The sequence below is a fragment of the Manacus candei genome, unplaced genomic scaffold (genome assembly GCF_025592945.1).
Source record: "Manacus candei isolate 608988 ecotype Guabito, Panama unplaced genomic scaffold, ASM2559294v1 h1tg000022l, whole genome shotgun sequence".
NCBI lineage: Eukaryota > Metazoa > Chordata > Aves > Passeriformes > Pipridae > Manacus > Manacus candei.
Window position 1 is genome coordinate 1,528,802 of NW_026138070.1, and position 12,826 is coordinate 1,541,627.

The 12,826-nt window shown below is 43.3% G+C and overlaps 1 long non-coding RNA gene across 1 annotated transcript in view; it reads left to right on the forward strand.

The window, feature by feature from the left end:
* The first annotated feature begins 130 nt into the window (after positions 1 to 130).
* LOC127470620 (uncharacterized) overlaps positions 131 to 12,826 on the forward strand; it is an 87,996-nt gene continuing 75,300 nt past the window's right edge. Inside the window, exons 1-2 of the long non-coding RNA XR_007904346.1 lie at positions 131 to 255; positions 1,082 to 1,148. This is a non-coding gene — a long non-coding RNA (uncharacterized LOC127470620). The remainder of the gene's footprint in view (positions 256 to 1,081; positions 1,149 to 12,826) is intronic.

Below are 12,826 nucleotides of genomic sequence, written 5' to 3' on the forward strand. Positions count from 1 at the left end.
GAACCGAGCCCAGACGAATTAAGCCGAACTGAGCCGAATGCGGCCGAGCTGAACCGAGCCCAGCCGAGCTCAGCCGAACGGAGCCCGACCCGAGCGGAACCCGAACGGAGCCGAACAGAGCCGAGCCCGACCCGAACGGGGCCGAGCGGAGCCGCCCTCACGAAATGAGGCGAAAAGGTGTTTAAGGGATTTTGAAGTTTTAAGGATTTCAGTGTGTCATTCCATGAACACGTGAACGCTTAGGAATGAAAATCGGTAGGAGAAAATGAGAAACAGTTGTTAGAGACAGAGGTGACACAAAAAGTCCCCACACGCGCTGTGGTGGGTTTGTCCCGTTGCCACAGAAACACTGACAAACAAACGGGGGGGCCCCCTCGAATTTATTACAGTTTATCCTCATTTATTCCCCTCTCACTGCTCACGGGCTGGTCTGTGCAGTTCTGTACCTCCGCTGGGCACCACTGGGCGTCTCCCCAGCACCTCTTTTGGGGCGGAATCCGTAAATTCTTCAGGCTCAGTGGCTGCTCTGGCACCGCAGCACTTGGGACTAAAGTTTACACTCAATATGTGCTCAGAAGTGACAACAAAAAGTCCTGACATTCCTGAATGTTGATCTGATATTTATGTTATGCAAATATAGGTATTTAGTTAGTTAGTTAGTTAGTTAGTACATATATTAATTTTACACTTATATATAACTATATAAATATGTAGATATATCAATATATAGATAAATAATCATATACTACTATATATGCTAATAAAAATATACAAAATATATATAATATATCCATAGGTGTATATAATAAATACATATTTATCTATTTACACATATATGTATATATATATATATATATATATATATATATATATATATAAAATATATTACTTAAAAGACACCCCCTTGATGCAGGTGATCCCTCACCACATACTGCTTTCAAATTATATGGCATAACATGAAACAAAAACATATAAATATTTTTTATTTCCAGGCAAAATAACAGGTTAAAGTTCCCTTTTAACCTCGCTTTATTTATTTATTTATTTATTTACTTACTTATTATTTAACCTGTTCCCATAGATTTATGGAAGAGCTGACCAGCTTTCTGGGGAGGATCTAAGACAAACCTGTGAGCTGCACCTTGCAGGTGAGTGATTCAGCCATGGGATTCTGCAATTTTAAGCTCTCCCCTGCTTTGATGAGCTGTCATCAATGAAAACCTGACAGAAACTATGTGATCAGTCAGTCTGTGGGTTTGTGTGCACAGGATTTGATAAACCCCAGTTCACAACAGCCCATCCCCACCCACCCCTTGGGGTAATGGATCAGTGCACACTGCAGTCCACCAAAAACCAGGGCACGCTTCCAGCAAAACGTGAGCCCACATAGTGTGGAATAAACTGGAAATATGTGAGAGCTGATTAGAGTCAGGGAATCCTGGAATGGTGTGGATTGGAAGGGACCTTAAAGCTCTTCATTAGAGGAATTATGTCTGGGCAGCGCAGGGGACAAAAACCTGGTCATAACAGAAATGGTAAACCTTGGTTTGCAGCCCAGAAAAGGGCAAATTTTTAAGTGAAGGATCTGAGAATTCTGTCAGCTTCGTCCACGTAAGGCTCTGCACATGAGATTTTGAAATCTGTTTCGCTGCTCAGAATGTCAGATGTTATTGCTGGTCAGTCAGTGTACCCAGACACCTTACAAATAGCTCTATGCTCGAAAACTGCATAAAACTGTAGGAATTTTGGAAAAAATCTGGGTTGGTTGTTTTGGTTTGTTTTGTTTTTTTTTTTACCTTTACTGAAACAGTACCTTGGCCATCCTGAAGTAATCTGCTGGAACAAAGAGAACGTGGGCAAATATTTCGAGCCCCAGGGTATCCCAGCATTACTGCTGTGGGGTACAGAGCAGGCTCAACCATGGCATTAATGCTGAATTTGTCCTCAGTTTTAGCTGCAGCAGTGTCAGGGCTGGATTTTTAGATCAGTCTGGCAAGTGGCAATTTTTAGTGAGTGGATGCTGTCAGTTGTAGTCTGGGAACCTTCAGAGGTTCAGGTCGATGAAATGTCCAGTAAACAAGCAATAATTACAGCTGTCAACAGAGGAGTCCCAATAATAACAAACAGCTCTGATTTATCTCCTGCTTAACCATAAAGCTGATTTCATATTGGGCAAAAATGTTATGAAGAGGTGCAAGATACACACTGCAGCTGAATAGTAGGGGACATGAAACAACACAAAGTGCCTGAAAGCTGCTTTTAAAAATAAATAAATGAACAAACCCCAGTGACCTGTGGCGGCCTGTCTGGTTTTCCTGCATTTGTATGTGCACACATTTGGGAATGAAAGGGAACAATGACACGTGAATGCAGTTTGCAGAGGCTAATGAAGCAAAACACTAATTTCTGCCATGAAAGGGTTTCCTCTCTGTGATGTCTCCTCACCTCCCAGGAAGCAGATGCCGTGTTCCCCCCTGTCCCTGGCTGTGTTCTGGCTGTGTTTGCTGCTCCCCCTCCCCAGAGGGAGCCCTGCTGTGGGATGCACCTGTTAACAGGTTCAGTTCTGGTGCAAATCATTTAAACTTCTGGAATTTTGGTTACTCTGAATTATGCTGGATGCGAGTGGAAAATATGAAATCTGAAGATACAATAAGTCTGGATCATGATTATACTTGCAATACAATGATGTATGTTATAAAAATATAAATAATGCTGTTGCTGATATAAGGGCCTTGAATGAGTCTCCCCACTAGTAAGTGTTGAGCTCTATTTTAATTGCTTGTGGAGGGCACCACTAAATTCTGTTTAGTAAGAGACTACCCTGAGTACAGCTGCATGTGAATTTCTGTAGTTAATTTACTACTGTTTGGTTGTTTTCTTAGAAGTAGTTGTTTCAGATGAATAAATCTGTAACATCTCAGGTTTTTCAAACACAAAGTGATTCATGCCAACCTGTTTTCATAGGCTGCTGCAGAAATGAATTAATATGATAATGTGACTCTGTGAAATTACTACTGTTCACGTACTAAATGTTCTTATTTATTACCCATAACATTTAATTGTAGTTTAAATAAATTCCATATAAACACATTTACTGCGGAGTTTAGAAACAATCCACAATTACACTGTGCAGTTACAGGAACAAATTCCCTATCACTGATTCCTAGGAGAGGAGGATTTCTGGGGTTGATGCTGAGCTGCTGATAAACAGCTTTGCCTTCATCAGTTCCTGTTTGTCATGAACTCTTCATAGAATCTGAAATGATTTGGGTGGGAAGGGACTTTAAAGCTCATCCAGTCCCAGTCCCTGCTGTGGGCAGGGACACCTTCCACTGTCCCAGGTTGCTCCAAGCCCCTTCCAACCTGGCCTTGGACACTCCCAGGGATGGGACATCCCTTTCTGTTTTGTCTCTCTCAGTGGCTCTGTGTCTGTGGCATCCCGTGCCTGGGAATCACAGAAAACACAGGACCTTGCTAAAACATGAGGATTTTGGTGTGTTTAAGGCAGAATTTCCAGTTCTCGTTGAAAATCAAAACCCAAGACAAACAGAACCCCCCTCAGCATAACTGAGCCCATCACTGGGAGCCTGGGGGCTTTCCCCTTTGCCCTGTTCCTGCTCCCTCTGGGCACCGGTGGCTCTTTTCCTGGAGGCCCCGGTGTCGCTGCGGGTGTTGAGCCTTTGTCTCTGCAGAAATGTGTGATGGGGAGATAGTGCTTGTGTGGACGTCAGCATTTCCAACCCTTGCATGTGTTGCATTGCTAAGCAACTTTTAGCAACACTTCTCCCGCGTCCTTATGCCATCTGGAAAAGAGGATTAGACAAGGAAATGTGCCAGGGAGAGACAAAGGCACATGTAAGAAAGAGGTGGCTTAATTACTTGGGAGGATGAGTGACATTAATAGCAGGCAATCAGCAGAAGTGATTGAAAGCAGGCACAGTGCTTCCCAGGTAGTGAGAAGGAACCTCTGGGAAAGGTGGCATCTTTTATACCCCCTGGCCTTTCCCCTCCCTGCAGGAGCTGAACCCCAGTGCTGATTTCATGGATAGTTTAGACAGAGCTCCAGTGACAGAGTCTCTTCTAGACCCTCTTCCAGTTGTTTTGTACACCCTGGATAACTGGCTGCCTGCTGCTTGAAGGTCCCTTGCACTGAGGCAGAGGAGGTTGTGGAATGCCAGTGGAGTGTGGAGCTTGTGCACATTAGTTCCCAACAGCCCTGCTCCCCTGGGATAACTGCTGGGGATGCTTTGAGGGGATGGAAGGGATAGACTGGAGCATGTGGTGTCAGAAGGGTATTTTGTCTTTGGTGTCATCTTCCAGCACACCTGTAACTGCTAAAGGTGCAAACAGAATTTTTACTAAATCCATCTGGAGCTTCAGCTGAGTTCACACACATTAGAGAACTATAGGAGCACTTTTTTGGTACCTCTGCTGTTACCACACAAAAAGCCAAATATCCAACTTAGTAGAAGAATGACCACTTCAGATTTGAAACATTCCCCCTCTCTGGTTCCTTATGCACTCTACTATTGGAAGAATGTTGCCTGACAGCTGAGCAGGATTTAGCACCACATAAAACCAGCAAGGTTTGTTACTGAGTTGTTTTACTTCCCATACCTGGACTTTTGACTGCACTTTGCCCACTGTCTGATTATTTCTGTGCCAGTTGTGACTCTGAACTCTCCCAGTGATATGGAGCAACCCACACTAAGGTTCAGTGCCAGCTCTGTGCTGCAGGGTGGTTTTTACACATACTTTGGAACAGAGCTGTGGACCACAATGTGCAATCCTACACTTGCTCCTCCCAGCTGGAATGAAACCTGTGCTCCTGCCATGCCCTCCCCTGCCTGACCCTGTGTCAGTCCATGGCAGTGGAATGGGGGCTGTCAACTAATCACCTGAAGGTCGTGTTGGGTGGCAAAGGGGACCCTGGAGACACTGCACCTTCCTCATGACATCACACTGGGCTGCAGTTACGTGGGCAAGGTTAATGTTGCTGGAGACTTTAATTGGCTCATTCCTAAGATTCCCTGGTATTTGGCTCTGCTGCCTTAGGAGTCTTTAAACTTTTCTGCAAAGGGAATACCTTGGGTGAAATGCAGACTGGATTTAAATAACCAAGGCTTTTTTGAATTGAATTTGGTACACTATTTCACTTTTCACAACCTTTAAAAGCAAAATAATGTGTGATTCTGTATGTGACAAAGCAGTTATTCATTCTTGCCATGTAATTTAATGCGATGTTCTATATGAACTGAAGGGCTTCACATAATAGTATCCCACAGTAACAAACCTTGGGCAAGAAATGTTTGATTCTCCTCCCTTTCCCCTTTCGAGGAGTGCCACATAATCCTTGGTTGTTGTGTGGTCTCCTATTCAACTTTTCACAAAAATGTTGGAAGGGTATTTATAAAAAGCCTTGAGGACCACCCACTATGCTATTGAAATTTGGCTGAAATAATCCCTTCTTTATAATTTAGCTGTGGTGTTGTCGAAATTTCAGTTCCATGTGGGTTTCTGTTTAAAGGGGCAGTGGGGAAATGACGTCCTGGATGGACAGGGAGCCGTGGCCAATTGTTGTGGTGACACCTGTGATGGGCTGGGGCTCAAAGGCTGGCTCAGACCTTCATTGTGCCCTCCAGTTATTAACAGGACTTGGACATAATGCCTTGGTTGTCCCTCTTGTGATGAATATGATCTGACTGTAGTGTTCAGCATCCTCTGAGTTCTCAGCTCTCCCAGAACAGCTCCCTCTCTGGAGCAGGAGGGACAGAGACCTCTCCTGGAGTGAGGGAGCTGCTCGTTCAAAGGAAATGCAGAGCTGCAGTGAGGTGTCCAGTCTTCTTGTAATGGATTTTTATTCCTGTGATGAGAGAGTGGGTTTTTTTGGGTTTAATAATGTGGATTTTTAATTTTAAACTGAAAGCATTTTGGAATTAAGAAGTTGGAAGGACAGGAAAAGAACAGGCTGTGTGTGTGCATGGCCTGTGTGTGTATGAGAGTCATCCCACGCAGTGTAAATTCTGTCACTGCACACAGTAAAGAATTGCTCAGCAGGTTCTAGTTTGGTAAGCACAGAGCAGGAATGAATCCCACCCCACTGCAGAGCCATGGACTCCCCAGCTGCAGGGAGAGCTTGTCTAATCCAATTGACTCCTGTGTGAGGGGACTGTTGGCACAGCACACGCGGTTCCAACCGGAGCACAGCTGGTCAAGAGGGGCTCACAAGTACATTTTTGGATTGCCTCACTCAGATATGAATGTATCACCTCAAAGGAAATGATCCAAAAAACTTGAAATCCAGCATGTGTGCGTGTACTCTTGGTGTCAGGCAGCAAAACATATGGAATGGAACTCAGAAGGACAGATCTGTGCAGCAGCACAGCCCATCTAAAGAATATTTGCACTTCAGAATCTCTACTGTGGGATGTTAACACTCCCAAAATTAAATATTTAATAACAAAAATCAGAGGAATATAATGCACCTGATTGATTTATTTCTACCTTTAATACTAGACATGCTTGTGATTCTAGGTCACGTTTTCTGAACCCAGAATAAAAATGTTTGGTTTCAGAAGCATTTCCTGTAAAGGAATAACTTTTTGTAGGTTTCAGAAGTTTCACAGTAAAGTGCTTCTTTAATCCAGCCAAAGTTGATAGTAATCAAAATTCATAGCAATGTTCAAACCCTCTGGAATGTGGGGATGGTCTGTTCCATGATTAGTTAGCAGATGTTAACTTTAACAGGCCCTTTTTTCTGGCACTGTGAGCTGAACAATAAGGAATTGAATAGGTCTTGAAGAAATCGCTACACAATCATGGGAGTATTCTCTTCAGATTACTATAAGGATATATTTGAAGAGAGGAAATTTGTTCCTCTCCTGTTCATTGGGTATTTAGAAGACTTAATTTTCCCTTTTCTTGGCATTGCAATCATTTACATTCTGCACTAAGAAAGCATGATATTCCTGTTTATTGCAAAAACTTAATTGTTTTTTAAATCTTTTTAAAATGCCTTTTTGAGGTTATTCACAGGACTTCAGTTTAAACATCTAGATAAGCATTGCAGGCAGAATGATAGCTTGGCTTTGGGGAAGGAAGTGCCTTCATTAAAGGAAGTGAATTTATCTTCTTCCCATCCCTCTGGGAAGACAGGTTTGCTTTGCCACTGCCCAGGAGTGAGGACTGGGGGAAAGGAGTGCAAGAAACAACCCCATGGAGGGCCCCACAGCAGGGCAGGGGATGTTCCCGGGGGGAACTGCTGCCCATGGAAAGCCCAGGCGGGAGCAGCTTCTCCCCTCGGGAGCTGTGGGTTGTGGAGGAGCTTTGCTGGAGAGGGGAACACCTGAGGAGGGAGCAGCAGCAGGGAGGGGATGTCCTGGACCCACCACAACCCCATCCCTCAGCCCCTGAGCCCTGAGCGGGGAGGGACAGGAGCTGGGAGTGCAGAGATGAGGTTTTATACTCAGAAACTTTACCTGAGTTTGTGATGTTGTGCCACAGTAACAGTGAGAGGTAATTCAGAGATAGTTGGGACATACTGTTTGTTTGTTGCTCTGTTGGTGATCTGTGAATAAACATGGTGTGGAAATCGGGGCTGGCATCAGAAACCACCCAATCCCATCCAGGTCTGCAACCAACCCTGAGTTCCTTGGAAGAGCCAGAAGAAAGCTCTGCTTTGAACTGCTGTGCTCGAGCAGTGGGGCAGAGACAACTTCATTCTACTTGCCTTGAGTGTGTGTAGAATAACCCAAAACCAGGCCTCACAGATTACAGCAAATGTGCAAGTGTTACTCCCTAAAAACAGTGGCAAATACCTTTTTGAGATGCTGGGGAGTTTTTGTGATCGTCAAATATAATTTTATAATACAATATTCAACCTTTAAAGAGTGCAAGCTGTTCACTGCCCTCCCTTGCCCCATCTGGTGGCTCCTGACTATTCAGGGAGGGTACAGCAAGTTCTGTCTACAAAAATTAGGACCATAAAAATCATCCTTCTAAATACTGATTTGTAATCCTAAATTAATAATTGGTTTCTGAAGTATTGAAGTCTCTGGAAGCTGCTGACTGTGTTAGTACTTCTAAGAAGCCAAGAACCTTTAAATCTCACTGAAACTTGTTTCAAAAATCTCACCCAGCATTTGGTTTCTCTCTATATTTTTATAGCAACATTGTTCTTTTTTTCCTTGTCAAGGATAATAGCTGATGTCAGAATTGTAAATACTCCACAATAATTATTTGAAGTGCAGAACCAGATGAAATAGACCCTACAGTGAAATATTTCTTTGAAGCTGTGAAACTTGATTCTTTGTTTATTAGGAAAGTCACTGCTTTAACTTTGTACAGCATTTCAAAAGACTTGGAAAACACAAGGAGTAATTTAAATGAATTCTAAACCCCCATTTGTCAACTCCATCTCCAGTCTGACACAATCTAATTGACTTAAGTTGTTGGAGAGGTAGTTTTCAATATGATGCTTCGTGTATGTTTTCTGCTGGATTCCCAGCTGTAAACTCAATATACTGAGCACCTAATGGGGTCATGGTGATTTCTTCCTTATATTTGGACTTAACTAAGATTTCAAACCTATCAGCACAAACAAACAAAGTTGTCAGAACTCCTTTCTCTGCCTGGCTCTGGGTGTATAATCTGTCTTTTGACATGTGTTGCATCTGGAAGCCGGGAACCCAAATCTCCTGTTTCTGTCATTAGCAATTCTGGATTTGCAGTGGCTGATTTGCCATTCCCAGAGGGAGACAGAGCCAGGATCTGGATCTGACACCCAATGTAGAGCAGGAGATGCTTGGAGCAGCCAGCATGGGGAGTAAAGATAATGGATTAGTTGGCTGCTCAGCTTTTTAGTTAACTGAGAAAGGAAAAAATATCTTTGCACAGCAGTAAAATAACTCAGGGATGTAAGAAACAACCTTTGTATTACAAACAGGCAGCTTCTTAGTGATTTTTTTTTTTTAGCAAAGTGCTGAGTTTCTCATTAAAAATACAAACAAAATAATTTTAGGACATTTATTCTATTTTATAAGAGAAATTTTTCCCTCTTGGGGTTTCTTTTCAGTTATTTTCATCAAGCAAAGCATAGTGGTGTGCAGTAAGATCAAAAGAGTTTAAGTTAATAATTTCTACAGTCTTAATTCTTTAACCAATAATGAAATAGGGACTAAAATTTGAATCTGGAGCCCAGACTTTATACCCTTCACTGATGTTCAGAAATGCTGCTGGAACTTCACAAATTTCCAGTAACAACTTTGACATGTGAGACTGGTCCCAGAAATAAGGCAGCTCCAGGATCTCAAACTGTGGGAGTGCTGGTTTCAGGGAAAATTGGGAATATTCAGGCACAAAGGCTTTTATGTCCACACAAAGCCATTTCCCCATTTTACAAAGGATTCAAGCCGATGGTGGGGGCAGAAATGTTTCTTTTTTTCCTGATTTAATGTTCTGTCTGATTTGTCGTTGGTGGTGGTTGAGCAGCTGCTTTGACCTGGGAAGTCCTTTGGTGCTGGAGTGACAAGTTCCAGCACTGCCACTCTGAGCAGGGAGAAGCTGAGTGTCAAACCCCCATTTTCCCTCCAGAAACACCTGATTTGCCTTGTTCTGTGAAGCTTCTAAAGGTGGTGGGTTTGGCTTCTGTTCACTCCTATTGTGAGATTGGGAACACGGGAATTCACAGAGTCTCTGTGTCCATAACACACGTTCTCTTGATGCCCTAACTGCAGGAAGAGCTTTAAGAAAAAAACCCAGAATACTCCTGGCCATGTAATAAAATGAGAAGAGTTGGTGACTTGGATGTGAAGTTCCAAATTTGATGCTCCTGAGGAAGCTTTTGGTGGCCAGGGCTGCAGAGGTGACTGTCCCACCTGTGTGACTGTGGGAAATCAGGGAAAAACAAGGGGGTGCTTTTTCCAATCCCAGTGCAAATCCTGTCTGTGACTCATGAGTTTAATCAATTAGAAGCAAAATATCTTGTGACTCTCTGGATGGGGCACCATATGTTGCAACAGAAAAAGAGCACTTCAGGAGGAGGCATTTTGGTGTTTTTGGAAAGATGACATTGCAGAGAAAATGTAGAAACTGTGGTTCGCTTTAAATATTAGGACTTTTTTTGTTAAGGCATTAATTATTCTCCAAGACCTTTTAGAAAAGGTATTAAGGACTGCCTAAAGTAGGATTGGATGGGCTCAGAGCAGCAGTTTCCCCTCGGCTGTTTCAGTTTGCCCCTCTGATGGAAGCAGTGCGTGCCTGGTGGGGAACGTTCTCCTCCATGTTCCTGATGTTATTACGAGATATCCCAGGGCAATAAAGAAAACAATTCCTGGGCACTGATAGCAGTGACATAATGCTGCTGCTGGTCCAGATCTCTGTAGTGCCTCTGGTTTCCATTTGCTCTGTATCATCACATTTCTGCTGCATCAGCTGAAATATTTTTCATATTTCTGGACTGAGGAACGTTATTGTCCAACAGGTCTTAAATTGACGGGAATTTACAGGACTCAGGAACAAGCTTTCAATTGAAACCAGGGCTGGGAGCGCACGGAGCTGGGGGATGAGGCCAACTCAAACCCTCCCTGGGTCCCTGTGCAGAAGGCTGGAGCTGTAAAAAGTTCAGGTTTTGGCTCCTCCTGTTTTTAGGTCCAAGTGCTTGGCCTTAAGTGTTCCACCATCTAATTCCAAATGATCACTATTTGGTGCTTTTTCATCCTTCACCCTCTGACTCCACCAAGTTTCACTAAAAATTCATCTCATTGAGGTCCTTCTGTGAGGGTTCATTCCCAGGGAATGGATTCCCTCCTCTCACAGTTGTGAGGATCCCAACATCAGTTGTATGCTGTAATATCAGTGTTTATAACTGATAACACTGGACCTGAGTGGGGAACCAAACCCACTCAGGGGATGCAGCAGCTGCTCCTTTTAGTTGGTCATTGAAGCAGAAGGACCAACAGCTCAGACAGACCCACCTTAAAATGACTGGCTGAGCAGGACACAAGGCACACCAGGCTGCATTTCCCAGAGTGGAGCTCATGGAATTGTAGGCAGTTTGTTTGACAAAAAAGGGAACAAAAAAGGGCTGCTCTTCACATCATTGTGTCGTAGCTCTGAGCTAACAAAAAGTTGACTGGACCCATAAATTTAATCACATAATCAGTGTTTTAATGGATTAAAACCGTGTGCCTGGGCGAAAATGTCCTGTTTTCTCCCCGCTATTCCTTCATCCAAGAAGCCCTTTTTAGACTATTTGACAAAAGTGGATGTGTAATTGAATTCAGGAACAGCATCAGATGACACACAGGCTGTCATATGTTAGTCAAAAAAAAAAGAAAAATAGTTACCATAACAACTGACTCACCACTTGTGTTTCCAAGAGGAGAACATCTTAAAGGAGAATGCCACAGGTCAGTCCCGTGCGTGTTTGTGCTGTCAGGGAACAGGCAGGAACATTGTTTTCATGGTGCCAGGAATGATGGGGGGGTTCTTAGATGATCATGTCCATAACTGGAAGCAACAGCAAATAAGTATGTTTAAAAACAAAATGAAAAGTCCTGAGTACTGGATTTTCCAAACATATTGGGGACCACTCTTTTTTTCTGTTAGAATTGCTGCTTTTACTTTTCTTTGGTTCGTTGTTGAGGACCTGAACCTGCTCATGGCTGAAGTGTAGGGGTTTTACCTTTGACATCTGCGTTTCCCTGATCAAGCCTTGACATGATTTATTTTGTATTTTGTGTCAGCCCCTCTGAGCCAACTTCAAAGCCACTTCCCCAGACGTGTTTCCTGCGTCTCCACTGAAGCCCTTGGTGCTAAAACTCTTGACATCATCACTAGAAGTAGCCTGAGGATCATCAGAGTCTTCTTTGAAGACTTGGTAGTAATTTCCACTACAGACAAATATTCTGCTGAAAAAAAGGTTTTGCCTCTGCCCCCTCTGTCCTGCGGGCAGTGATAAATAAAGAATTGCTGCAAAATCAGATTACTTTTAATGTGACATTTCATACGTTCTGCTGGGTGAGGGCAAAGGGAATCACAGAGTCGTTGAGGTTGGAAAAGACCTCAGTGAGTGATTAACCCTCTGTCTGTGCAGAGAGTTTATTCTCTCTTCTACCTGCTCTTCTGAAATCCTTAATATGATGATCCTGTGGCTGAGGGGTCAGTGCCCCAGATGTGTGTGTGAACGTGGATAAATGTGCTGGGGCTGTTTAGTGGAAAACACCCAAGTTCCTCCAGCTGGGATCCCACCCCTCAGACACCTGGTACACACTGGGAGCCCCACAGAGCTGTGGGTAAAAAGCAGCAATTCTGGCCAGCCCCTGGCAGCCCTGGGTTGCAATAGTGGCCACATAATTTGTGACATTATTAGAGTTCAGCAGAGTCCAGGAACTCCTGGCTGATTTTGACCTCTTTAAATATGTCCCTCTCTGAATCATGCAATAAAACAATTGGAGAGTTTGAGTCTGCCCATATAACAGGACCACTGTGAGCCCTGGTAGGTGTGGGGTTCCTTTTGGTGCTGAGCTTAAGAAAATTTTAAAGAAAAAGAAGTATAGAATGCTTTCTTTTGGGTCTTTGGGTTGTTTTGTTTCAGACTTTCAGACTGGCTGTTTAGCATTTTGCTCAAAGAAAAGCCCAGCTCACACACATGGAAGATTGCCAGGGACTCTAATCCCTATTTTGGTTAAATTACAGTACCCAGATTTCGGTAACAAAGCGCATTGATTTTATATTCAAAAAGATTTTTATATTTAGTCTGTTAACCTTTTGTAATTCCCACCCACAGCTCTGCACTGGGGAACATTTTGATGCTAATTGTTGTCAG